Genomic DNA, 27292 nt, shown 5'->3' with positions numbered 1-27292 from the left:
TCTAATATTCTAACGTACTGAATATGACTTTATCCAGTAAGTTCCCGTGTAGGTTTGGGAAAGTACCTGGTAAGGTGCAAGTACATTCTGGAAAGGAACCACTAAGATTCCACAGAGTACTTGCTAAAGTACCCAGAACGTCCCTTGAAAGTAACTGGTAAGATCCATTAAAGTACTGGGCAGGTTCTGAAATGTACTTGTTCTAGAAAGGACCTGGTCAATTCCAGAAAAGTGTCAAGTAAATTAAGTCAAGGTACCTGAAAAGTTTCCTGAACGTTCCAGGATGATGACTAGTATGTCTCAGACAGTACCTGGAAAGTTCTCTGAGATTACCTGGTAAATCCTTTTCAAAGTAACCTTCAAACTCTTGAACACACCTGATAAAATCTGGGAAACCTTCACTGTGAGCTGTGTTATCTACCCAAAAACAGATTATAGCCAACAGACTAGCTCAGACCTGGACTGAATACTCTACACTGACTGCTGATTTTATTTTAAACAAACTCAGATGGTAACGTGTGAGACATTAACTCTGTTTGTAAAAAAAAAAAAAAGGTGTCCTTGAAATATTTTCTCATTCTCAGACAATGGAGGTAAGTGCACTGCTCAAAGAAATGCAGGCAACACTTAAATGTAACTTCAAGTCTGTCAAACTTCTGGGAAATCAAACTCTCCACTTAACAAGCATCAATCATCACATGATGTTGTGCAAATGGAATAGAAAACAGGTGGAAATTATAGACAGTTAGCAAGACCCCCCCCCCCCATCCCCCCAATAAAGGAGTGGTTCTGCAGTTGGTGACCACAGACCACTTCTCAGTTCCTCTGCTTTCTGCCTCATGTTTTGGTCACTTCTGAACACTGGTGGTTTCTTTCACTCTATTCGTAGCATTAGACAGAGTCTACAACCCACACAGGTGGCTCAGGTAGTGCAGCTCATCCAGGACGGCGCATCAATGCGAGCTGTGCCAAGAAGGTCTGCTGTGTCTGTCAGCGTAGTGTCCAGAGTATGGAGGCGCTACCAGGAGACAGACCAGTACATCAGGAGATGTGGAGGAGGCCGTAGGAGGACAACAACCCTGCAGCAGGCCATAAATGTGCATGTGTCTGCTCTAACGATCAGAAACTGACTCCATGAGGGTGGTACAAGGGCCCGACGTCCACAGGTGGGGGTTACGCTTACAGCCCGACACCGTGCAGGACGTTCGGCATTTGCCAGAGAACACCAAGGTAGGTAAATTGGCCACTGGTGCCCTGAGATCTTCACAAATGAAAGCAGGTTCACAAAGAGCACATGTGACAGACGTGACAGAGTCTAGAGACGCTGTGGAGAACGTTCTGCTGCCTGCAACATCCTCCAGCATGACCGGTCTGGCAGTGGGTCAGTCATGGTGTGTGGTGGCATTTCTTTGGAGGGGGGGGGGGGGGGGTACAGCCCTCCATGAGCTCACTAGAGGTAGTCTGACTGCCATCAGGTACAGAGATGAGATCCTCAGACCCACTGTGAGACCATATGCTGGTGTGGTTGGCCCTCCCAATGTAGACAATGCTAGACCTCATGTGGCTGGAGTGTGTCAGCAGATCCTGCAAGACGAAGGCATTGATGCTATGGACCGGCCCGCCTGTTCCCCAGACCTGGATCCCACTGAGCAGATCTGGGACATCATGTCTCGCTCCATCCACCAACGCCACATTACACCACAGGAGTGGTCCAGGAGTTGATGGAGGTGTTAGTCCGGGTCTGGGAGGAGATCCCTCAGGAGAACATCTGTCACCTCATCAGGAGCATGCCCAGGCGTTGTAGAGATGTAGAGAGGTCATCCAGGCAGGTGGAGGCCACACACGCTACTGAGCCTCATTTTCACATGTTTTAAGGACGTTACATCAAAGTTGGATCTGCGTCTAAATTGATTTTCCACCTTAACTTTGAGTGGAGCTCCAAGTCCAGATCTCCATGGGTTGATTATAATTAAGTTGATTTCCATTGATAGTTTTTCTGTGATTTTTGATGTCAGCACCCTCAACTATGTAAAGAACAAAGTATTTAACAGGAATATTTCATCCATTCAGCTCTAGTATGTGTTATTTTAGTGTTCCCTTTTTTTCCTGAGCAGTGTACGCTAAGCAGAGCTGAGGAGAGGAGTACACATGTTCACAGGTTTAAATTTAGGTTGTTTTACAGCAGACGCTACAGATCACTGTGAATATTTACGCCTCTAAACTTTTTTTTTTTTCCTTTTTTTTTTTACATCTCAGCATCAACATCCAGGCAACATGCACATATAGCCGATCTATCTAGAAAACAAGCAAGGCCGTTTTCTGTGTTTTTGTTCTTTGTTTACCCATTTACATTTTCTCTGTTTTTGTTTTTTTACCCTTTAAGATTTTTGCTTAATATACAGTGCCCACATCGATCTTTAAGGTTTTATCACTGCTTTTCATCCATACGTCCAGGTCATTAAAGAAGGATACAGTGAAAACTCTGCTCAGTCACCTAATCAATTATTATGCCAAGAACAAAACTCTCTTCTTTTTAATACTCTCTAATGTTTTGACAATGCAGCTGAACAAACTGAACGTTTTTTGTGTCCAAATAAAACAGCTAAAACCATCATTCGGTAACTGTAGCTTCGCTTTAACAACGCAAGTCAACTGCACACGCGCCACTGAGCGTCTCATTGTGACCGCGCTCACTTGCGGCACGCGGGCAAATAAAACCCGTCACCTCCGCGCTCATTGTTGAGAAACAGCCTTGTAATTTCCCACTCGCAGGGCCGACTGGATGGTAAAAGAAGTGTTTATCTATAATAACAATCTCCAGCTCCATTTCTCTGTGCTGATGCTCTGCCTCTCGGGCGCCTTCAGAGGCTTCAGCAGCCAGCAGAGAAAGGGAGAATGCAAATCAACCCCGGTTCCACCTATTGTGGCTTTGCTTCGTATGTCTCCTAATTGTTTACAGCGCCGGCTCTCGCTCGGACTCCACGCCGCTGCTCAAGTAGCACTAAGCTGTTTCCAGCTTTCCTCTGCGCAAGCTTGAAAGTCTGCCCGAGAGCGGATGAAAACTCCCGCGCCAGCTGGATTTAACATCTGCTTTAGAACCGAGAATCTGCAGGCACCCAGACTCTGCTGGCACATTCTTCCAAGGAGCACAAAGCGCCGCTCTGTTGTTTTATTCCCTCTCTTCTTAGCCTTTGCAGCAAACGTCACACTTTCAGAGACTCGCCCTCCCGTCGGATGACCTGTTCGGGGTCCGAACCGCGGGGGTTTAGCCGCGGCTAACGGAACAGCGCGGCGGTTAGGTAAGGCACGTGTAAATAATTCACTCATTTGTAAAACTGCGAGACGCCGTGTGCGACTTAATGGCAGCATCCACTCATGTGCGGATCTGGCACTGTGACAGAATCAGGTTAAGGAGATAGAGGGAATAAAACAGCATGTCACTTCAGCAGGGTGACTCTAATAGCAGAGCAGAGCTTTGTCTAAGCCAGAGTAATGCTAAACCCAGGAGCTTAAGTTAGTACCCTAGTAAAGCTAATGAGCGTGGCTTATTATTTCTTTATTTCCCTCCAAAGAGCTCATGGGCTGTGTGTGTCCTTCAGCCCGCAGAAGCGACGGCCAGCCAAAGATTAGCCGGCGCGAGCCTCATCAGGACCACGTGCAAACAAACGGCAGTATAAGGAGTTCTTCATTGTGGGTTTTATCTGCGCCGTCTTGTTGTGCCGCTGTTCATGAATAAGTCATCCCCCCCGCAGCTCACGATTCCCCTCTGGCTTATTGCTCGTCGCGATGCCTCCGCCGCCCTGTAAAGCCAACCGAAGGGTTTATGGGAGATAAGAGGCGAAAGAGGTCGTGGGCCCAATAACCGCTTTTTTTTTTATCACCCCGCTTTCTGCAGCAGCGGCCGTTTTTATGTTGCGAATCTGCCGGAAGCCGATTCTTAATTAGAGGAGTTTGTGGAGCCGGCAGCAACGGGCCTAATGGGGGAACGAGACGAATCGGAGGGAGGGTGTCCGTGGAATTGCTCGCCGGCTCGCTTTGTAACCGTGCCTTATAGCATCGATGAGAGGGGCCCTTTAAAAATGTTTAGGAAGGCGCTGCAGACGTGTTTGTCTAGACAACTCTGAGTCCTTTTTTTTTTTTTTTTAAATTAGTTCAAATTATTGATTTTCTAGGAGGCTTATCTTTATTAAAGGAGCCTGCCTTGTCACTGGAAATTGCTGCCTTTCCCATCGAGGTGAGCAGATTCTATTTCCCATTATCGGTTGGGGGATTTAAATGGCCGGGGCTGATGGGAAACGCAATAGTTTCAAACGGGCCCCATCTTGTTAGTCTAAATGTTTGACAAAACAATAGAAAACGTATACCCTGGTTTGTTTTTATCCTAATGAACTCCAGCAGGCTCTGCGTTTATTGGCACCCCTGGTATAGATGAGTAAAAGCCCTAAAATAACTGCAGCTCTTATTGCAGTAAATGAATGGCACGTGATTTGATTTAATTTGCCTTTGTAAAAATCCTTGAGATGACGTGTTGTGAATTGGCGCTATATAAATGCAATTGAATTGAATTTAAAAAACGTGGACAAAAATCTGTAAGATAAAAAGAAAAAGTCCAATTTCAAGAAACATATATGTTAGACGTTATTATGTATGGCTTAATAATTGAAACTGGGCGCTGAGATGGCCGTGAAAAGATGGCAGATTACTGAGTCTGGTGAATCATTTCTGTGTGGGTTTAAGCGTGTTCTTTTTTTTTTTATTTTAACACAAGGTAACGTTTTATTTAGAATGCACTTAAAACTCCCAACCAAGGTCAAGGAGTAAAAGTGAATTTTCAGAAGAGATTTAAAAACCAGCCATCGACCGAGAACGCCCGGCACGCAACAGCTGACGCTCTGTCCCCTCTCGACTTAGAACGTGTCTTTAAGATGTCCGAGAGCGTTTGATCCACTGATCTCAGTGTACGCGTGTATACAGAAGTCGTCAGAAGACTTTTTTTTTTAAAGGAATTTGAAATAAACTCCAAAATGAATTTGAAACCAGAGACAAGAGGCACAGACTGGTTGCTCTCACCTGCATTCTGGATTAGTTGCAGACAAAAGTGCGTCACAATAATCTAGTCTGGCAGTAGTTAAAGGCGAGGATAACTTTTTCAAGGTTACATCTGGACAGAGCAGGCTTGCTTGCTTACAAGCACCTTAACTCATAAAAATAACAACAACAAAAAACATGGCAGCAAAAACAAAGTTTCACCATTTTTACACCTACTTATATGATGACTGTTTTTTTATGGAGACTCAGCGATGAGAGGTCAGTATGTTGTGCAGATTTACCCAGCCGCTGCAATTAAACACTAGTTTAATTGAAGATTTCATTCACATATTAACCAGAGAGTGAAGAGTACCTTGAGCCCCTCAGAGGAAGGGAATACAACCCTCACATCATGATCCTGCAGTTCATATTACTCCTATTTTAGCTTCCCTTCATTGGCTTCCTGTTTAATCAAGAATAGAATTTAAAATTCTTCTTCTAACATATAAAGCCCTTAATAATCAAGCTCCATCATATATCAGAGCTCTGATTACCCCGTATGTTCCTAACAGAGCACTTCGCTCTCAGACTGCAGGTCTGCTGGTGGTTCCTAGAGTCTCTAAAAGTAGAATGGGAGGCAGATCCTTTAGCTATCAGGCTCCTCTCCTGTGGAACCAACTCCCAGTTTTGGTCCGTGAGGCAGACACCCCGTCTACTTTTAAGACTAGGCTTAAAACTTTCCTTTTTGACAAAGCGTATAGTCAGAGTGGTCCATGTTACCCTGAGCTACCTCTATAGTTATGCTGCTATAGGCTTAGGCTTCTGAAGGACATCAGGATCTATTTTTCTCACTCTACTGAGTTTTCCTACTGTTCTCCAGTTTTGCATTGTTTGTTGTTATTTCAGCTTTTAACTTTCTGTTCTCTCTCTTTTTTCTTCTAGGTACACCTGGTCTGGCGTTCTGTTAGCTGTGACATCATCCAGGGAAGACCATCCGCTATTACCATCTAATGTAGAACAGATTACTGGATCAATATGTGCTTCTGTGCTTTTTGTCTGTCTTGTTGTGTCTCTGCTCTGTCTTCTGTAACCCCCAGTCGGTCGAGGCAGATGACCGTTCATACTGAGCCCGGTTCTGGTTCTGCTGGAGGTTTTTCCTTCCCGTTAATGGGGAGTTTTTCTTTCCACTGTCGCTTCATGCTTGCTCAGTATGAGGGATTGCTGCAAAGCCATCAACAATGCAAACGACTCTCCCTGTGGCTCTACGCTTCTTCAGGAGGGAATGCTGATTGTCGGGACTTTGAAGCAATCAACTGGTTTCCTTATATAGGACATTTTTGACCAATTTGTAGAATCTGACCCAATCTGTAAAATATGATTGAATCTGACTTTTTAAAGTGCTTTGAGATGACATGTTTCATAAATTGGCGCTATATAAATAAAATTGAATTGAATTGAATTGAATTGAATATTACAGCATTCTTAACATTTTTTTTTCTTACGCCTGTTTTTAGGATCTATTTGGATAAGAAAAGGTTTCGTGAACAAGAATAAATAATGGAAAACTAATTACAACCCCAAAGTGTGAAAACTATTTGAAAAATAATCAAATTTAAAGGCGAGTGCAGCTTATTTTTTATCCACGACTACACATATTTGCCTTTTAGTATTTAGTTGTATGTTATTTTTTTTTTCTTAATCACAAAGTTCCACCTTTGACAGATGTGCGTTGGGGATAAAAGGTAACAGTCACTCGGATTTTAATTAGCCAGCTTGGCAGACATCTTTAACCATTCGAGAGCACATAATGACTATGATCCTGTGTTCCCCCAGTTCCTTGCATATGAAAAAGGAGGAAAAAAAAGGATAATTAATTACTTATTTTCCCAGACGCGGGGAGAGGAATCTTATCCTTGATTGCATAGTTTAAAAAGTCCCTACTTTTCCTAACAATGAAGCACGAGTTAAGCTCTGTGTTCTGTGGGAGGAAGGGAGTTCTCTCCCACCAATCCTGCTCTAAAGTAAGGCAAGAAGGTTAGCCCCTTCAGAATGAAGTCCTAAATTTAGCAAACACTGGAACATTAGTCAGGAAGTGTGCTGCATTTCTCATCAGCTCCTGCTGCAAAACCCAGATTAACCATCTCCCTCCGCATTTAGACACTGGGTTGCTCCACGGTTTGTCTGATAATACATGTTTCGAGCACAGACCACGCTTCTCTTGGTATTTAACAAAGATTAGCTATAAATTGATGATTAACCTTTGTAATCCTGTGCGCATATCGAAAATGGCTTGCTTGTCTTTACCACAGCCCACAAAAGAGACGCTGCATTATCGTTCGGGGGGAAATTGAAGCTCAGAAAGCAAATGAGGCGGTGTTATCTGCCTGGTGCTCGGCTGGATAATGAAGACAAATCTCCAGGCTGGGGAGCCATCTCATAATGAATCCTAACAGATGATTCTTTTTTTTTTTTTTTTGGACTTCTTAGCGTGAATCTTTTAATAAAACTCCAGTGTGACCCTGACAAGCAATTGGTGGCTGCGCCTTGCAAAACAGTCGACTTTCCCCCCTGGAATGGGGAGCAGCCATTGTTTAGATGGCTGTATTAGCCAGTAATCAGACATTAAATGAGTAATTTCTCCATATTTAACTTCAACCGGGGAGGTAATGGTTTAATTTGCTGGGCAATGAGTTTTCCCATGCGGGTGCGCCTCGCATTAAATCACAGCATCTGTTGCTCCAGCAAACATTCAGTTTAAAGACTGTTTTCAAATCATTTCAAACGCCAGCAGCTCAAAAAGGAACAAACCCAATTAGCTTATTTTCATCACCTTTTTCTCGCTGTGAACCTCAGAGCCCATTATCAGCTCTTTTAAAGCAATTAGTCGCTTATTCAATGTCTGAATTGGCTGACAACAAGTCAAGTTGAGGTGGAGTTAAAATCTATACCCGTCTAGACGTAAATATGCAACAAGGACTTAGAAGAAAAAGTCACCTTTAATAATGATGTGAAGATTGACCGATTGGTACTGATTCAATTTCTTCCACAGCATCCATGAGTATGGGGTGAGTACATCGGCTGAAAAGCTGTGTCTAAAGACATTTATATGATAACATTTTGATGCATCGATGTCCAATAAGGCTCTTTTTGTTCCTACTGCAGACCGAAATTTTTTTCTATGTAGTGACTCCTCCTGTTGGGTAGGAAAAACTATAGCAAGTCTCCATATTTTAGGACATTTGCGGCACAATTTGATTCACTCTCATCATGTGTATTGTTTGTTATTGCTGATTCACCGTCTGGGTGAATACTCGATTCTGATTGGCTGCAGGGTGTCTGTTAAAAAGCACCTATCAATTAGCCTGGTTGTTCTAAATTACTGCGTTGGCTCAAACGTTATTTGGTAACTGCAAGACATTTGACGCCGGTTAGCTTGGCAACGTGTCGCAATGAGAGATATTAAACAGTTATCTCAGTTATTGTGAAAAATGTACGCTTTTAACATTACAGTATTAATAAATGATTTAATATTTATTTATTTAATTAGTGACCATGGTATAAGCGGGATAATGCTCAACGGGGTGTTCGTTATCAGAAATTAATCAACTTTGGACAAATATGATGGTGAAGACTCTCAGTCATCCAGGTCATGATCATTCCAAAAAAAGTTAAAAAAAAAAGTTAAAAACAAAACAACTCAACTTTTTTCCAAAGTTTTCCCAAAGCTTTCCCATCAAGAAAGCTTGACAAACACCTTGTAGGGCATTATCCCTTACATAAACTGCTTACTCTCATAAATTGCTCTCTACGTCGGACTCAGCCAGTCCTCCCTTAAAGTGTCTCCAGTTGGTCTAGAACGCCGCCGCTCGTCTTTTAACCGGAGTTGGGATGAGGGAGAACATCAGCCCCATCCTAGCTTCCCTCCACTGGCTCCCTGAGCATTTTAAGATTTGTCTTTTTAAAAGTTTACATGGTCTTTCCCCATCTTACCACGCTGAGCTGCTTCACCCACACTTCCCTGGTTGTTGCCTCAGGTCAGCAGACCAGCTGCTCCTGGAGGCACCAAGGTCTAAAGCTCAGCTCAGAGGAGAAGGAGCTTTTAGCGTTGCCGCTCCTAAGTTATGGAACGTGGTGCCGTTCCATATTAGAAGTGCCCCTTTATTTTCCCCTTTTAAAACTCGCCTTAAGACACATTTTAATTCCTTGTCTTTTTTTTCTATTGTAATCTTTAGTTTCTTTCCATTTTAAGTGTTTTTTTTCTTTTCTATTGTAGTCTTTAGTTTCTTTCCATTTTAAGTGTTTATTGATTATTGTCTGTACAGCAGTTTGTCACAGCTGTTGTTATTTTAAAGTAGTAGTAGTAGTAGTAGTATGTGTTTTTGATGTTATGTCTGGATTATTATCTTCTTATTTTTAAAAGTTAGAACGTTTGCTGGTATCTGTGACTTCTGAGGACTTATCTAATGCCCCAGAGGCAGTTCCTGGTATGGGCCATGTGAGCAAAAAACTCCATGCAGAAAGACACCTGGCCAAGATTCAAACCCAGGACCTTCATGCTGCAAGGCAACAGCGCCACCAACTGTGCCACTGTGTACCGTACAAATATTATTATTATTATTATTATTATTATTATTATTATTATTATTATTATTATTATTATTAGTAGTAGTAGTAGTAGTAGTAGTAGTAGTAGTAGTATCATCATCAGCAAACAAGTCATTGCAACCCTACAATTAAATGGCAGATTTTATATTAAAAGTTTAAATATTACATTTTTCAGGTCTAACTATGTTAATGTAACCTGTATGCCCTGAGAACCATTTTCTTTTTTCCCCACAAACAGCCAGTTAACTTTTGGCTTCAGTGGTTACAGTTTGAGCTGCACAACATTAGAAAATTGGCTTGTGATACAATTACTTCCAATAGTCTCTGTGACCTTTAGCATCTTGCAACCAATAAACTCTCCAAGGAGTCCATTACAATATTATTCACACAAACATGATATTGCAATGATGATATATTGTGCCTCTTTAATCAGATGTTTATGGGGTTGAGAAAAGATCTCCATCCTGTGTCGGTCTTTATTCTATTAGCATGAGGCAACATTGATACTAATGCAGCTACCCAATGGACGATTATCACATTATGCGTGGTTGGATTTTCGACTGACCACCCACTGGATTTGGCCTGGTGGGGGGAGGGGGGGGCAGCCAAAAAGCTAAAATATGCACAAAGTTGTGCTTGTAATTTTAGATGATTTTCCTCAAACTGATTTTCACTGGGTTACAAATGCGCTGATAAAATCTTCACCCAAAATTTTGCCTGAACATTTCTTCAGAAAAGAAACAAAAATGTGACAGACAACATAAACTGATTGTAATCACTGTGAGAGAATTGTGAGTGGCTAACCGTTAGCTGCTATAACACAACAAGTAATGAGTTTGAACAGCATTTAATTCTCTTCAAAATAAAAACTAAAATACTTAAATCGGGGGTCCCCAGGTCCAGTCATTGAGGCCTAACAACGTGCTGTTTAGGGAATTCAGTCATTTCATTCAGGTGAGTTAGAAAAGGGATGCAGCTAAAAACTGAAGAACGTCCTCCTGGTTGAAAGCTTACACCACAGTTCAACTTTTCTAAAATCTTTATTTTAATTGTGAAGCACAAACATTTAACCTTTTTTTTTTGCATTAGTACCACCTTGCAAATAACAAAAACGAAAAAATACTGTATAAACATGTCACACATGGACTGAATTATTTATGGCTGATTGCAGACTCTTAGAAACAAATTTTTGATTAAAAAACACTATTTGTGAAAACACAAAACAATTTGTTTTCTTCAAGATATTGCTACAATCACTTATCATCTTGCTCAACTGAAACAAGTATTGTGTATCATCCCATCTTGTGTGCTAGCTGCATCGCTACAACCCCAGCAGTCTTTCATTCTTCGTCTTCCATTTATCTGAACACAGTCTTTACATCCCATTAAATTTAGCACCAGCGGACAAAAACTAGGGAGGACCTAATTATACTGCATATTAAAGTGATCTTAAGAAACACAACATCAAGAAACATGTATAATTAACTAACTGACAGTTCAATTTGTAAGTTACCAGACAGTCAAATAGAATTGTTAAATCTGACAATTAAAAAACAATGAATCGTTGCTTTAATCTAAACCTGAAAATCAACAAACCAAATAATGTGCGCTCACCATTCAGCATCATCTCTGAAAGATCAACTGAGACGATGGGTCTAAGCAGGTTGGTGTGTCAACAAATGCTTAATCCAATCCTTACAGAAATCCGGAGCAACCTGGCGGATTACGGCCCACACACATTAATCCTATTGCTTTGCATCAAATGGGTATAACATACGGAGAGGAACATGTGACAAGACGAAAGAAAGCCGGGGTCAGAAGTCTGTCTGGTCTAGGGTCATCCCAACAAACACCACAGCCTTTTTCTCATGTTACCTCCACAACAGATTTCCCTAGATTACTATTTAAAAAGTGAAAAAGAACCTCTAGATTATATGTTAAAGTAATTCTAAACTCTAGATGAGAATTGTTTTACAAAAGCACAAGATTATTTAAAGGATGTCAATACTTCCAGCTACAGGGGTAGCAGATGTAAAATTAGCTAGGAAGCTACAATCTGGTGCAATGCATCTTTACTCAGAGTTTAATGGCTTTCTTTATTGTCCCTGACAATTTGTTGCCGACAGAAACAACAACAATAAAACGTTTTTAAGGCTTTAATGTATCTGAAAGACGATCAAACCTGTGAAAACTTTAACTATAATGGGTATTTGCTAAATTAGCATTTATGATTTTATGTCATTATTCGGATGTTTTTTTTTTTTTTAGGTTTTTTTTTGGTAAAGTGTTGTTGGCTTTAATGTTGCTCTTTATTCCAGTCTTTGGGAAACAAACAAAAGTGACTATAGATGAAACATTTTCCACCTGAAATTACATTTTAATTATATTCTAATTTACCTTGCTACGCTATTACTGTACACATTTACAATGTATAATTAGTCCATTTCAGTTGTGCAGAATTACTTTGGATTTCTTCAGATATTTATGTTTTATATGTCGTATCTCTCCCATATGTGAGATGAGTTGTTTCTTTTAGATTCAGATGTTACGTTTCAGCCGCATGTGCTGATTTATTTTGGAGTTGATCTGCAAGCCTTGTAGCAGCTGAGTAAGAGAGTTTAACAGATAGCGAGGTGTGATTTTTCTTCTTGTAAAATATGCTCTGCATGTGCATGAGGAGCCTGAGCTCATGCTTTAGACTTGATCATAGTGTTTCACTTAGAAATGGATGAAACTGTTTGTTAATGCGTCTTGTTTGGGTCCTTTGAAAGGGAGCTGAATCTTTTTTTGTGTGTAACATTTCGAAGAGAAGATGAATACTCATGGAAACAAAATGTCAAGTATCGGTCGCTCCTTAAAGGCTTGGCCTCCTGCTACTTTCACTAGAAGCAACTCTTGACATTTGTTTCACAAGAGAAGAGCTGGGTTTCTCTAAACAAATACAAATATATTCTCATTTACTTTCAGAGATGAAAACACTCATTCTTTGTTAAGCTTTCCCAGCTAGATGCACTGCTAGGAGGTATTATACAAAGATGGCCACATAGAAGGATCCAGAGATGAGGATCTGACCAGGATTAATGATATCTTAGGAAAAAGGGTTTTGCAACAGGCTCTCAAATCATGCAAGAGCTGTCCGAGGTGCTGAAGGAAACTGTTCATCTTGTTTGTTTTTTGCTGGTTTTTGTTTTGTTTTGTTTTTGTTGTTGTTGTTGTTATTTGGGGTCATTTTGGGTTTTTGTTTGTTTGGTTTTTTTTTTGTTGGGGGGGGGGGGGGGTATGGCTGGCGGAAAGAAATCCATGGAGAGCTCCTGCCTTTCCGCAGCCGAAAAAGGAAATACTGCTCCTCTTAAACCTGAAATTGAACTTTCCCAGATGTTGTTACTCTGTCTTTGGTTTTATCTACTTCTCTTTTTTATGGTGAAGGGGAGGGAGGAGACACAACAATGCACACATTTGCACATCTAGATTCAGGGGTGTATGTATTCAGGTTTGCAGCCTAGAAATTATATTGCCATGGAGTCTCAAAAGAATATTTGTTGAAATGTACATTCCCGTTTTATTAGATTTTGTCTCATGTACAGCAACTTGTAAAACTATACCCCATGAACCTTTTACATTGTCGTGTTACAACCAGACAGGTTCATCTACTTTAATGTGATTTTATGTAAGAGACCAACACAAAGCATTGCATAGTTGTGAAGTGGGTAAAATACAATACAGCAAAATAATGTTGTTTTTTTTTTTTTTTTTACTAATAAAAATCCAAAAAGTGTAGAGTGGACTTTTATCCCCTTAGTCAATACTTCACTGAAATAAAAGCTTTAAGTCTTTTGGGGTGTGTCTGTAACAGCTTTACTCATTTAGAGACGGAAAAGAAGCTCACGCTGAGCCAGATTAGATGGAGCATTTGTAAAATTCAATTGTTAACTTATTCCACAGATTCTTGCTGAGATTTAAGTCTCTACTTTTACTGAGCCATTTTAAAACATGAATATGCTTTGCTCTTAACCAGGGATTCCCAAACGTTTTAGCCTGCAACACCCGACATAACAGTGCTAGAGACAGCCAACCCTATTTTTGTTAATGTGATTTTTCTCTTCTTTTTTTGTGTGGAAATTATGAGAAACAAAATTATAAAATGACAAGAATAAAGTAGTATTTTTGTAAGAACCCAAAAGTGCATCTTGTAAAGTAATACTTTTGTATTGATTTCACAAATAAGGAAATTTTTAGCACATCACCATCAAATCATCTTGTGATGCCCACTTTGGGAACCCCTGCTCTAAACCCATACACCCAGAAACCCATGCTCTGGCTACATGTTTAGGGTTGTTGTTCTGCTGGAAACTTTATTTTATATATATTTTTTTTATTTTAATTCAGTTTATTTACACAGCACCAACTGAGAACAAGTGTCCTTTCAAGACATTTTAAGAAATGAACATATCCAATTGATATACAGAAGTAAAGACATCAGAAAGACAGCTTCAGATTTAACTCTTATCACAAAGAGAATATTTCATTTTTGTCTTTTCTTGGGATAAATTTGGGAATTTTTGTCCCTGCTGCTAATTCAGCTGAGATTCACAAAAAAGGTAGTTTCTCTATCTCTACATATATTTTGAACAAGTATCTCTGCCTTACTTTGAAGCACTTTTTTTAGGACCTATCGGTTATGAAGTGAAACAATGCATGGATATACTGCTGCCCATAAAGTTGGCATAGTTTCATTCTTTTTTCTTGTGGTTTAAAATGTTGACTGTGATACGTTTTTAAGAGATCGATCAATAAAAATTATACAAAAAAACGATAAAAAATCACACTAAGAATCATCTCTGGAGAAAAGCAGAAGAAAAATGTGATTTCAACTTTATAGACGGCAGTCTATAAAGTTGAAACCTGTGACAAAGTTAAAGTTAAAACCTGTGACAAAAAATAAGACTATTGGCACATTAATGTCAAGTGAGAAGTGCTCATGGTTAGGGTTAACATAGATGGCAATCATTAAACTTAACCTGAGGCCAAGATATAATCCAAAATTAACTAATAAACCTGTAATTGTAATAGTTATTAAAGGAAATCAACAAGATGAGCCTATTTTAGTGCACAATTAATAGGAAACCCACAATGTGCAGGAATGTTATGTAACTAAATGGAAATAAATCATAACACATCTTACTTTAATTAAATTTGTCAGAATTACTTTAACAAAGAAACTATTCAAAATTAATTAACACTTTTTACACCCCTTAACAGCTTAGAAACCAATAATCACTACATTCTTCTGAGTGACTGCCAAAAGCTTTTCATCTGCAGAGTCTCCCAAATTCCTGATATGTTCAGTCATTTTTATTTATTTTTTGGCAGCAGCAACCAAAGCCCCCAATGCGCCTGAAGAGCTGTGCTGTCTTTCCTGGAAATGAATCTCATGCTGTCAGAAAGGCCCATAAGTTCTCATCCAGATTTAAGTAGGGTGACAAAGGGGCCCATTTCAGTATTCTGTCATCTCTGAGACATCTACTGGCAAGCCAGGAGTGGAGGAACCTGGATACATGTGATAGTACATTATCCTGTATGAAAGACATGGTCTTCTTGAATGGGGCATTACTCAAATGACATCACATTTGGCCAGACAGCCCGGGTTTCCCAGATGGTGGGACAAGAGGAGTGCAAAACTAGAATGGCAACACCAATCATTTTGGAAGATGAAAACATCCCAGGAGCTTCATTTCAACAAGCTTTAATCCAGAAACACAGAGTAGAACAGCTGAAATGTTGGTTGAAATCTAGAGGCCTCAAAATGAGAGAAAAGAAAGCAGTATTAGTAGAAAGAAAGTGAGAGGCTGTCCTCTCCTCTCTCACAATGGATCAAACATGAGGAAGAAACCTGCTGGATCCATGTAGACTTAGAGCTAAAACTAAGAAAAAATATATGTATTATAACATGCCTATGCTTTAAATTAATATCGGGCTGACTGCAAAAAATAGACTTAAAAACAACTTTTATTTTCTAAAGTTGCAAAGTCAATTAATAATGATTGTTAGTGGACATTTAGTATGTTTAATCCCCATTTTGTGTCTCAGCGACTCCTTTTTGATTGTTGAATAATTCTACACAAAAGAATTTTAGTGACTTACTTTCAATCCACAGATTACCCTTGCAGGCTCATACGCATGCATACTGTTCACTAACATTTGCTGTCGGTTAAATGACCCGGAGCAAGTTGTACCTCAGTCACACTCCACAGGTTTTCACGTGGATAAATATCACTGGTTAGTTTAATATTAGCCTTCTTTTTGCATTCAAAACAAGTTTAGGTGTGACTGGGATCACTGTCCAACTTGAACAACTAACTTTGTCCAAGAAATTACTAAAATAGTAACTTTCAGGTTACAGGAAACTAGTTATGTTTAATAACTGAGAAGGGGAAAGAAGCTCTGAAATCAACACATCTAAGCTCAATTTAAATTTGCAGCCCACACTGACAAGTCACATGGCTTCTGGAGAAAGGTTTTATGCTAAGATGAGACAAAAGGTCCTTTCAGATGATTTGTTCCATCCCTGATATGCAATATGAAGCAAAGACAGGTGCATCATCAAATGAGTCTCTAGGTGCAACATGAGCAGAGATGAGAATCACTCCACGGAGGATGCTGTCTTGTTAGCACTTCACTCAGCTCTGACCCATCTCCAGCATCCCAACACCTATGACAGGATGCTATTTGTGGACTTCAGCTCAACATTCAACACCGCACTCCTTGACATGCTGGCTCTGAAGTTCCACAAACTAGAATTATCCACAACTCTCTGCTGCTTGATCAGTGACTTCCTCGCCCCAGGTGGTGAGGATAGGGAAATGCACATCTGCTCCACTGATCTTCAATACTGGAACACTGCAGGCCCAACAACGGCTCTACTTCCGCAGGAAACTGAAACGATCTGGACTTTCCACTAAGCTGCTAAAAAAAAACTTTTACACAGCTACAATAGAAAGTGTTCTATGTCTCAACATAACTATGTGGTATGGGAGCTGCATAATGAAGGAGAAGAAGAACTTAGCACGAGTGGTGAGGACAGCACAGGGAATTGTGGGATGCCACCTGCAGCATCTAGACCCACTTTATGCAGCACGAGTCCAGAGAAAGGCCAGACGCATCGCCACAGATCCCACCCACCATGGCAATGCGTTGATTACTCCATCACCCATGAGGTAAACATTTCAGGAACATCAAATCCAATACGAACAGACTTAGAAATAGCTTCTTTGCTGAAGCTGCAAGGGCTATCGCCCCCTGCTGAGGACACTGAGTCTGTACACGTTACAGTATCAACGCTGTGAATGCATATGTTTTACACACTCTTAACCATCAGGAACATTTCATTGCACAGTTCTGCACATTAAGGTTTAAGTATATTGCGCAAGATTTACTGCCGGCTTGAATGCATTGTCAAAGAAGCTTCAAGTGACTGATTCACCCAACACAATGGATTGTGTTTAGGTGGGACTGACTTTCGGGCCTTTCTGACAGCATGACGACAATGATCGAGAAGAAAAAAAAAACTGTACATATTGTTCACCATGTCGTTATTATGTTATGCTATTATTGTTTGTTTTGTGTGTCCTAAGTATGCTGGAGTATGTCCGGCAAAAATTTCACCAAGGTTTCACGAGGTGACAATAAAAACCTTTTTGATTCTTGAAAGTGAAAAAAAACTACTTTTGACTGCATTGGCCAGCATGCATATGTCTAAAAAAGTCACAATAGTAACACATGGAAATGATGAGGATTGTGACAAAGAGCTCAGATAAATATTATTATCACACATTCTGCATAGTGTTCAGCTAAATGTCGCAAGGTTGGAGGGGCTTTTGTGGTTGTGTTTTTAATCATGAAACTACGATCTGAAAGGGATTAAAAACTGAGCTATTTACCACTGTTGAAAGATGTTTGGGGGAGTCAAGGTAAAGCCTTAAAATTTGAGAACATTTCACACGTTATCAAACACATTGGTGTCAGCATGGGGTTGAGTGAGTGTTTTTATTTATCTTTGTCACTCTGGTAATGACGCATTGCACGGATGCTATAATAAGGCCGGAGCACTGCTTCCAAATCTTAAACTTCACCCAGAATCCAGAGCTAGACGGTTGATACATCCGACACGTTTGGGTGTTAAAAGTAGACAGAACACAAACACACATTTAAATGGTTTTGGAATGGATTAGGCTGGCATCAGGCTTTTGGGGGGACCTTACCAAAGCCAAGGCCTCAACCTTACTGAAAACCTCTAATATGCTTAAAACCAGAGTCCATATCAGGAAAACAAACTATTTAAAAGAGTTCCACCAATGCTTTCGAGAAGAATCTACAGATATTGAACCATAATTATGGCAGACAAGCGTTGACGGCTATAAAGGTCTAAAAAAGAGAGATTCAACCGCACAATAAAGCAGCTTATATAAATATCTAAAATATGTTGAACTTTTATAGATTTGAGAAATAAATAAATACAAGCTCAAATGGCTGATCAAAATCCCAAAATTAGAATGACATTACAGTGATGAGTGTAGATAAACTTCTGAAACACGTTGTGTTTCTTTTTACATAGATGTTTCTGCATAAAGAGAATATGACAGACTATCAACAAAAGTGATGAATAGGGCTGGCATGGGCCTGTCTCATCTGCGGCAGGCGGGGAACAAAAGTAATGAATAAATAACTTTGCCCATCATCAAGTGGAATGATAAATCTCCTTTATAACACAAGGCAACGAAGGCGGCGTCAGGCCTCTCTTCAACCTCTTGATGAAAAAGTGGCTTGTGAGATCTATTCACTCAAAGGCCCCTGCACTCTCTCGTCTCCTCTTCCACCCACTCCAACCCTCCGTCCCTTTACTTCAGATTTACAGTAAATTAAGCAGAAAAACAACCTGTTGTGCGAATTCTTTGTGCCTTTAATAATCCTTTCCCTTAAAGGCTTGAGCTCGGACACGGGGGCTTTTGTCAAGGAGGAGGACAGCTCCGGCAGCTCGGCACAGACACGCTGCGCTCTACCCTTTTTCCTGCATTTTTGTTAGCCGACACGGCGAATTACGGCCGCTGATGTATGGCGACGATCGCATGGACAAATGTGGGACTTTGCGGCGTGGATCGCTGCCGACTGCGCGCTCATGAATTATGGAATCTGGCACAAATATGCAAATCTGAGCATTAGCCTAGTTATACCCTGGTACTGTAAGTTGCAGTCACTTATCTATTATGCATGAACTAAAGGACTGGAGTGAAGAGGTCCTGGCAGCCAGCTTCACAGCCCTTTCTCAGTTGCTCACTTTCACATCATGAAAGGACACGAAGCGCTAGCTCCAAAATGCTAACTCTCTTCTGCTCTGTTCCTCCAAAGGCTTGAGGGAGTGCAAGCTCGCCTCTAGACTCTATTGCCAAGCTACTTAAAATAACAATGGCTTCCATAGGATTTGGAAGCTTGGAAGATAGGAAGGGAATAAGCAGAAGTTGCTACTAATCCTCCAATTTCCTCCCACAGGGCTGATATGAAAACGCTGGGCCTGATCAGTAATCACTCTACGAGGGGGAGGCAGACAGAATATGCCAACAAAATAAAATAACCTCTCTATGACATTAACATCAGTGATTGTGCCTGGACGACCTGATCACAGAAGAGTAAATATCCAAAACAACGAGGCCATCACAAGTGAGGATCTGCAGTGTCAGACAACTCAGATCTGAAACCGCGCACACAGTCCACCGAGGAGGAGAGCAGCGATGACTAAATCCAGAGGTTCAAAAGTGACTTGCATGATTAATAGCTGGGATCTCAGCCATTGTCAATATATGACGGCAGACGGCTTCTTGTCTGCCGGACCCCACTGGAAATACTGATAGCGCCGGTTATTTTCCAACAATGTGACGAAATGATCACCAGGGAAATGAAAGCTACTGACGTCAGTATTTATTCAAGTTATTGTTGACCTTAATTTACCATCATAGCTTTTTGGTAACATAAAAGTCAATGAAAACCTTTTTTTTTTTTTCATGACAGTATGGCATCTCTTTTACACACAATTGTGATGCATAGCTGTACAGATGCACTGAGGAATAGGCAGGTTTTTTTTTTTTCCAGAATCAGTGAGGAGCCACAAAACCTGTTACGACACATTTAAAAAAAAAGGCCTTTTCTAAAGAGACATGTTCTACTTGAAAGACTTCAGCAGACAGCAGGAAAACGTTACTCAGATATTGTTTATGGTTTTTCTCCCGCATATTTTTCCCCACAGCACACATTTGTATAAACAGGAACAAATAAAATGAGCAAATATTGAAAACAATGATTAGGGGTGGACCAGTTTCGGTTTAATTTGCATGTTATCTAAGCCATAACAACGCCTTTTTTGGGGGCAATAATATAAAGCTTGGAAATCCACACTACTCCAGACATTTGAATTGAAAAAGCTTTCTGGATGGGAAGCAAAACGTCTTCAAACTTTGGAAAAAAAAAAGTCCAGTTGTTTTGTTTTTTTTGGAACGATTAGCCTGGACAAAGACGACCGTGTTCAAGATACTTTCCGTGATGAAATTTATAACCATATGTTGAAAATGCTCATTCCTTCCTAGTGTGAAAAAATGTTTCGAAAAGTAAAAAGCCACTGCGCACACGCAGTTTGATATGTGGAAAGGTTGTGGTGTTCGTCAGTAACATCTAGCATTTTTGCTTCCTTGTTTTTGGTATAGCTTTTTTTTTTGAAAATGTGCCAGGTTTTGTGGGAACACAAAAGGATAATTTAGGTATCCATGAACAAAAGCCAATTTGGGGTTTAGTTTGGAGATGTGCCACAGAATGAACATTAAATATGGAGAGATGCAGGGGTGAGTTAAGCGTTAGCAGGGGAAGGAAAAAGTCGTGTTGTCGTTGTTTTGTGCTCTAAGCGGCACCTAGCTAACAGCTATGTCACCCCAATAGCTTACAGTGATTTCATAAAATGTTATGATTCGGTTAACAAACAGCTTAGAACAATTATCATTCTTAGCCCATTCTTACTAAATTTTCTATTCATAAATGGAAAAGTTTAGGAGCTGTAAATGCCATTTTAATGGCGGCTCTTCTGGGAGGCCCCAAGCATTTTGTTTACACAACCATGTGCAGGGAAAAGTACAAATAAAAATAAAATAAATCATAAAACAAAATTCAAATTAAGTCTCAAATAATAAAGCCCACATACGAAAGACAATTAATCTTTTAAGGTGGTCCCATGGGTGCTCATTCAGCTTAGTCATTCCATTGTAAGGGGATAACACATGTGGCACTGCACCCCCTCGTGTTCTGACAAGAGTATTAACATTTTCCTGACCACTCCTAAGTTGTCGCCGTACAAATCCTATTTTTTAATGGCAGGAAGTGATTTTGCTCTTATGGCGATTTCTTATGCCGATTTATTACCCTCACTACGCGTAGGTGAGTGTTCAGCTACTTCTGTACCATTTTATATTCTCTTGTTTTCTTTTGTTGAAAAACAGCTATACATCATTCAACATTTTACCCCGAGGCCAAAAATACACGAAACGTTTAAAAGAAGCTATCAATGGTGAGATAAATCATTTCAAAGCATTTTTTGTACCTCATTCTGCTGCCCTAACTCTGGTCTAGTTTTGATTACATTTGCATTAGTGGCAAAACGCATAAAATGTTTTTTTTAAGTTAATACTGCACATTTTTGTACGTATTTGAAATCCACAATAGTGTTGGTTCTCCTTTAAATTTAGAAAAAAAAATGCTGAGGTGGATAATTTTCTGTTGTTTGCAATCTGCTGTTTCACCATTAGGTGTCACTATTTGCCCTTGGTTGATAGGAACTGTCCAACATTACCGTATTATTAAGGTGCATTAATATTAATTCAGCTGCAGCTGTTGCTCAGTTATTAGGAGCTTCACATAACGTACTTTTTGCAACCTTTATACGTTGTGGTGAGATTACAAAGACAAATAAATAAACGTATAAACACATATATATATATATATATATATATATATATATATATATATATATATATATATATATATATATATATATATATGAACATTTTTTTACACTTTAGCTTTACCTCAGCTTTGACTGCATCTAAAGTTAGTTTTGTGATTGCATCTTAATCAGCCCCACAATAACGACAAGAGAACAACTCTGGAATTCATTTGCATTTTTAACAAATCTCCTGTATGCCCCAGCTAATAGTTTTCATCCTTTAATTCAGCAAACAGAAACTCATCAAATATTAATCCCATTCTCTTGTTAGTTTGGATTGCTTGTGATTAGGAGAACATGTGGAAAAGAAAATGCACTTTTGTGTTTTTCTTTCCTTTCCTGCCCCCCCCCCCCCCATCTCTGCTCAAGTGGAGCCAAGTGAATAAACTCCATCAAACACAAACCTAATAACGAGATATTGTACACAAGCAACGGTTTCTCTTCTTTCTTTTCTTTTGCTGTCATTCCCATAAGGAACTGTACTCATATTGTTGTGTACACTGACCCCGCATGTTTGTCCATCCATACATCACTTAGACACCTCCAGGATTCTCGGGGGGATGCAGAAATCATAGCAGATCTCCGGACCACTGCCATATTTACAACCCGAAACGGAAATGCTTCCTTACTGTCAGGCTGATCTTGCCGACTGTCCGGCCCTGCTGTCGTCTCTGGAACCCCGGTTCTGTTCTCTTAATTGGCTTCAGGAGAAGACCCAAATGTTTTTTTTGTTTTTTTTTTTGTTTTTGTTTTTTCTGTTCAGCTACAGTCGACCCATTCAGTTTGATTAGTCTGGGCTAAAGAATATTGAGGGTCAACTCTCCTTCATTTTAATTTACCGTCTTTTGTTTTCTAAATTTCTTACCAACGTGTTTCCTCATTATTTTATAAAATCTCTCACTGAAAGGTTTAGATAAAACAAACTAATTTTATGAATTGTATTTATTGGGTAACTAAAGTGTTTTTTTATTGGTTTTGGTTTGTTTGTTTTCTCACAGAATCACAACTCCTGACCTAAACAACCACTTTAGCATCCATGAATGTTATGGAGACATGACGTTAGTCTATGCTGCAGTTCTGCAACAATCAGCTTTAAAGATTTTTGTCATCTACCCTACCATCCTTCCCACTTTGCGTTGTGAACAAATAAATGAATAACTTGGGTCTTTGACCGTCTTAATGATCAGTGGGTAAAACCAGATCCATGCTTTACAAAGACCTGCTTAAATTCTGTGAGAAATTGTAATAAAATAAACAAGAAGAGTTTATCTGAACCCAGATCTAATATAATTGTTATTATTATTTTATTATTACTGTGACAGACCTGTCCAGGGTGTAACCCGCCTCTCGCCCAATGAATGCTGGAGATAGGCACCAGCACCCCTTGCGACCCCATGAGGGACAAAGCGTGACAGATAATGGATGGATAGATTTTATTATTAGTATTGAAATAACTCATGAGTTTCAGGCATGGAACCAAAAAAAATGCAAGCAATACACTTGCAAGCTCACTGCAAAAACAAAACTAAAAATAAGTCAAGATTTTCTTGGATTGCGTGTATTTGTTCTTGATTTGAGCAGGTAAATAAAGGTGATCTGCTAATGGACCCCTAAAATAAGATAATCAGATATCCTGCACTTGAAATAAGATGATGGTGATGAATTGTTCCTATTTTAAGTGCAAGAAAATCTTACTTTTAGTTCCCTTTTTGCAGTGCTAGTTAAGGCAGTCAAGTGGAGCTCTGCTGGTGTTCGTACATGATCTCTCACAAACTCTCCTTAGATATATGAAGCCTAACCTACCACTTTGGGTGGCCTAATTAAGCTGCAAATCACCCTGCTGCACTCTACATGTCATGTGGTGCTTCTGCCCGCCTGCTGCTGCTGCTGCCAGCTTCTGCCCGGTTCTCCTCCACCACCCCAGCAGCCCTCTGGGGCTCCGAGGTCACGGACCCTCTCCTCACCTCCCAACATGAAGGAGAGATGTTGCTCGTGGAGGGATGGGGCGCGGGAGCCTAGACGCCAAATTCTAGCTTTTACTGGATTGGCTAACAAAGATGTACGCGAACATTTACGGGGGGAATTTAACCGTCTGAACTCATTGGGCTTCACGAGCCATCCTGGCTTCTGAAGGAAGAAAGTTCTTCCCTCTGGTGCAGCTTAGAGTTGGAGCCAAGATGGGAACGGACTACGCCTGATGCCAGTCAAGAGCATGAAACGCAAGAACCCAGAAAGAACTGGTACTGTGAGAGCACCAGGACCGGTTTAGCACCGGAATCAGTTTGGTAGAGACAACCCCTGTGTCCTCGTACATCTCTGGGAAACAGAAAGTCATGAATAAGAGATTCCCGAGTGTTTTATCAGCTACAAAGTATAAATGAAAAAGTGTTTCAGTTGCCTTTATTTCAGAAGGTTTTCTTAGAGATACTAAAATAATAGTGTCACTGGTGGTTTTGTTCAAAACAATAGTTTCCAGTGTGTATATGCCACTGCAATAAAAAGATTTGATGCTACTGCAAGACTCTTTGCACATCTTTACCAAGAGGGACAGTAAACGTCGTTCAACGCAGAGATCTTTTTGTGCATCTTCCAGCGACGAAGGAAATTTTTCTTCTGACAAATACACGACATAGCTGAAAGTCGGCCGCGTGCGGATCAAAAGAAGCTGTAAATTAACATTTAGATTCAACATATCTCAATGTAATGAGCTGTCTCAACCTATGAAGCAGCTGCGAGAACATCATCAACGCACTTCTCTCCCCCCCCCCCCCAGGAGGATTGTTGTGCAGCTTCAGATTGGAACAGCTACAAAACGCTCGAACCCACTTTAAACACAAACCAATTAAAGGCGACTTTTAGCTGCAGGACAGGATCAGGCCGAGACGGATGCAGAGCACCTCGCGTTTCATGGGGATTTCATTACACAACTTATTCCAGGCGAACGCCGACTGACGCCTCTCTGAGAAACCCTGCGAGCTGAAAGGCACCCCGGCTCGCGTATAAGGCCAACACCCACATGCTCATAATCAAAGGTGAATTGTTGCACAGCCTGTTGCAATTTGCATCCAGCGGAATTTCACTTGGCTCGGTCTGACATCAGATGCAGGCGATGTGAACGCCGTGGAGGGCAAGGCGGCGAGCGCAGGGCCACATTTCCACAGGAGAGTGGTAATTATCATCAACCGCTCTTGTCTGATTGAGTCTGCCCGACTGCAGCGTGAGATTAGTCACTTTTCTTTCTTTTTTTATGCTCGCAGCAGTGTTCAGGGCTGGACGAGGAACTTTACTTCTGTTCCGGTTCATCGTCAAAACAACCAAGGGTCTCCAGATTTCAACTTTTAAAGGGACTGGTCTGAGTCACACTCACAAGGAGATAATCCCGCCGAATAATGCGCTGCTGGGAGCTTCTTCCAGCTAATTTAGTGAATGTAGCATTTTTAATTAGTTTGATCAATACTCCATTACAGAGGGGTTTAGATGGGAACAGCAGAGAGGAGACAAAGCGCTCAACTGAGTGACGGATAAGCCCAGAGACGTGAGATTCAGCTCACCCCAAATAGATGACTGGATTTTTTTTAAATGTATTTTATTTGCACAGTAACAGTTAAATTGTGAGGGGGGGGGGAACAGTTATTTAGTCAAACGCAGCATAAAAAAGCACCGCTAAAGTAGAAGGAAAGGTGGTTACCTCTCACGGAGGGTTTGGTGCCGATCTGAGCGTGCCTCTCTCGGGTCGGGGTTGATCTCAGGAGCGGAGGATGTAGATGATGCTGAACACCGGGGCGCGCTCCTGCGCACCCGCCGGTCCCCGCGGAAGAAACGCGTCCGTCCCTTCCCACGGCCACTGTCATCACTGGGTCGTTGGAGGTGGGGTGGGAGGAAGCGAGCAGCCAGCCAGCTGCCGGAGCGGAGGGCTTGTCTGTTGGAAGCAGAGGACTGCGCCCCGTCTCCGAGGCTGTGTGTGTGCAGGAGGAGCGCCGTGGCGACGCCGCTGCCTCGGCTCTGCGTGGCAGACAGGGGGGGGGAGTGGGGAGGAGCCGTTTCCCGTCTGACGAGCTGGGCAAGGTGCTCTGCGCACTGATGCTCTGTGAGCATGGGCTTCAGCACAAAGCGCGCCTCAGACCCTGGCACCCTGCCCTCTGCCCGACGCGCTGCTCGCCCGGTCATTAATATTTACCCACGCCGTTTGTGCAGCTTGGTTCAGGGACTTTTGTTCAGGTTTTACGGACAGGTTTTCGCTCTTATCAAAAGCAGCTATAGATTATAATAATATAGCAAAAGATTGTGGACGAGCTCATGCCCAAGAAATTTAAATATCATATAAAATGCAGTATTTCTATTAAACAAAAGTAAATCTCAAATTGTGGAGGTGCATTGCACGCAAAGTTGTTGCACTTATTGATTTAATTTATTTATTTATTCTTATCAGTTTTCATGATCATGGCTTACCTTCAAGTTATTTTTTTCAAGTTTCCCAAGACGGGGAACTTAGAATAAGCATGATGGCAGCTGGATATTGATAGGAGAAATCTTACTGAAATCTTACTGAAACACACAGGGGTCACAGGCAGTAAAGTGCACAGCAATTAAAAAGAGGAATCCAACAATGAACAATGAGAGCCAGTGAGGTTATATGCCAAGGGACAAGAGAAAAAAAATGGCACAGTATGTGATTTTTTTCCAGGGGGCAATGTGGAGCACCTGAAAAAGAAGGTAAGCTGGGAGACTGAGGGAGCGAAAGTAATTAAAGTTGACCTATGCATTTTTTTGGGTTAGGTCTATGGGCTATATGAAACATGTTCATTGCATTTTTGCACAATTCATCCTTAGATATTGAGATTCCTATTTGTAGATCGTTTCAGAAAGAGCTGTTTTTAGGGTTCTTTCTGAAACAATCCGCAAAAGTTGCAGCTGCACCCCCCCAACTTTGAATGTCTTCACTTAATGCAAGTTAACGGGATGCAAACACGCGCCTGTTGGTACAAAGGTGCATCTTCTGACCCTGAGTCAGACCCAGAAGCTGGAGAGGTGAAGTCTTCTGCATAAACAGCAAAGACGCAGCAACAGTTTCTGAATGGTGGAGAACTTGCCTAGTCCTACAGGGCTGCCTCGGAGAGAGTGAAAACCACATTTCTTCGGTGTTAAACTATCCTGTTACGTCTTCTCAACTGCTTAGACATCTGCCTGAGTGTTTATGTTAATTTGTTCCGAGGTGAACGAGCTAAACTGAACTCCGCTGCAGTGATGGCGTCGGAAGCTACACACGCTCACCTCTTCTACAACGCCTGGCAGTAGTGTGACCATGTAACTGGATCGCTCTTGCTGCGTGCAACTTTTTTCCTCAGTCATGAAACGCTGCACTGGGGGACATTTCCGGGGACAGTTTTTTGCCGGGGACAAGTCGTCCAAAACGGGTACTGTCCTTGGAAATCGGAAACGTCTGGTGGTCACCCTAGCTAATGGTGCTAGCGACCCCATAGCATTTTCAATGCAATGTAGCATCATGCTAACCGTTAGCTGTCTGTGTCTTCTCAGCGTAGTTAAGTGTAAGGGAATTATATGCACATTTTGTTGCATGCATTAATGACACTGTTAAGTTATGTGTGTGATTTATTCCAATATTAA

The 27292-nt window shown here is 41.0% G+C and overlaps 1 protein-coding gene across 1 annotated transcript in view; it reads right to left on the bottom strand.

Annotated features, from left to right (window-relative positions):
• hs3st1l1 (heparan sulfate (glucosamine) 3-O-sulfotransferase 1-like1) overlaps positions 1-25689 on the bottom strand; it is a 40704-nt gene extending 15015 nt beyond the window's left edge. The window contains exon 1 of the mRNA XM_012862390.3: positions 25356-25689. The gene's annotated coding sequence lies outside the window, so the exon portion shown is untranslated. The remainder of the gene's footprint in view (positions 1-25355) is intronic.
• Positions 25690-27292: the final 1603 nt, after the last annotated feature.

Source organism: Fundulus heteroclitus, chromosome 22, assembly GCF_011125445.2.
Source record: "Fundulus heteroclitus isolate FHET01 chromosome 22, MU-UCD_Fhet_4.1, whole genome shotgun sequence".
Classification (NCBI taxonomy): domain Eukaryota; kingdom Metazoa; phylum Chordata; class Actinopteri; order Cyprinodontiformes; family Fundulidae; genus Fundulus; species Fundulus heteroclitus.
This window is presented reverse-complemented; position numbering and strand designations above follow the sequence as displayed.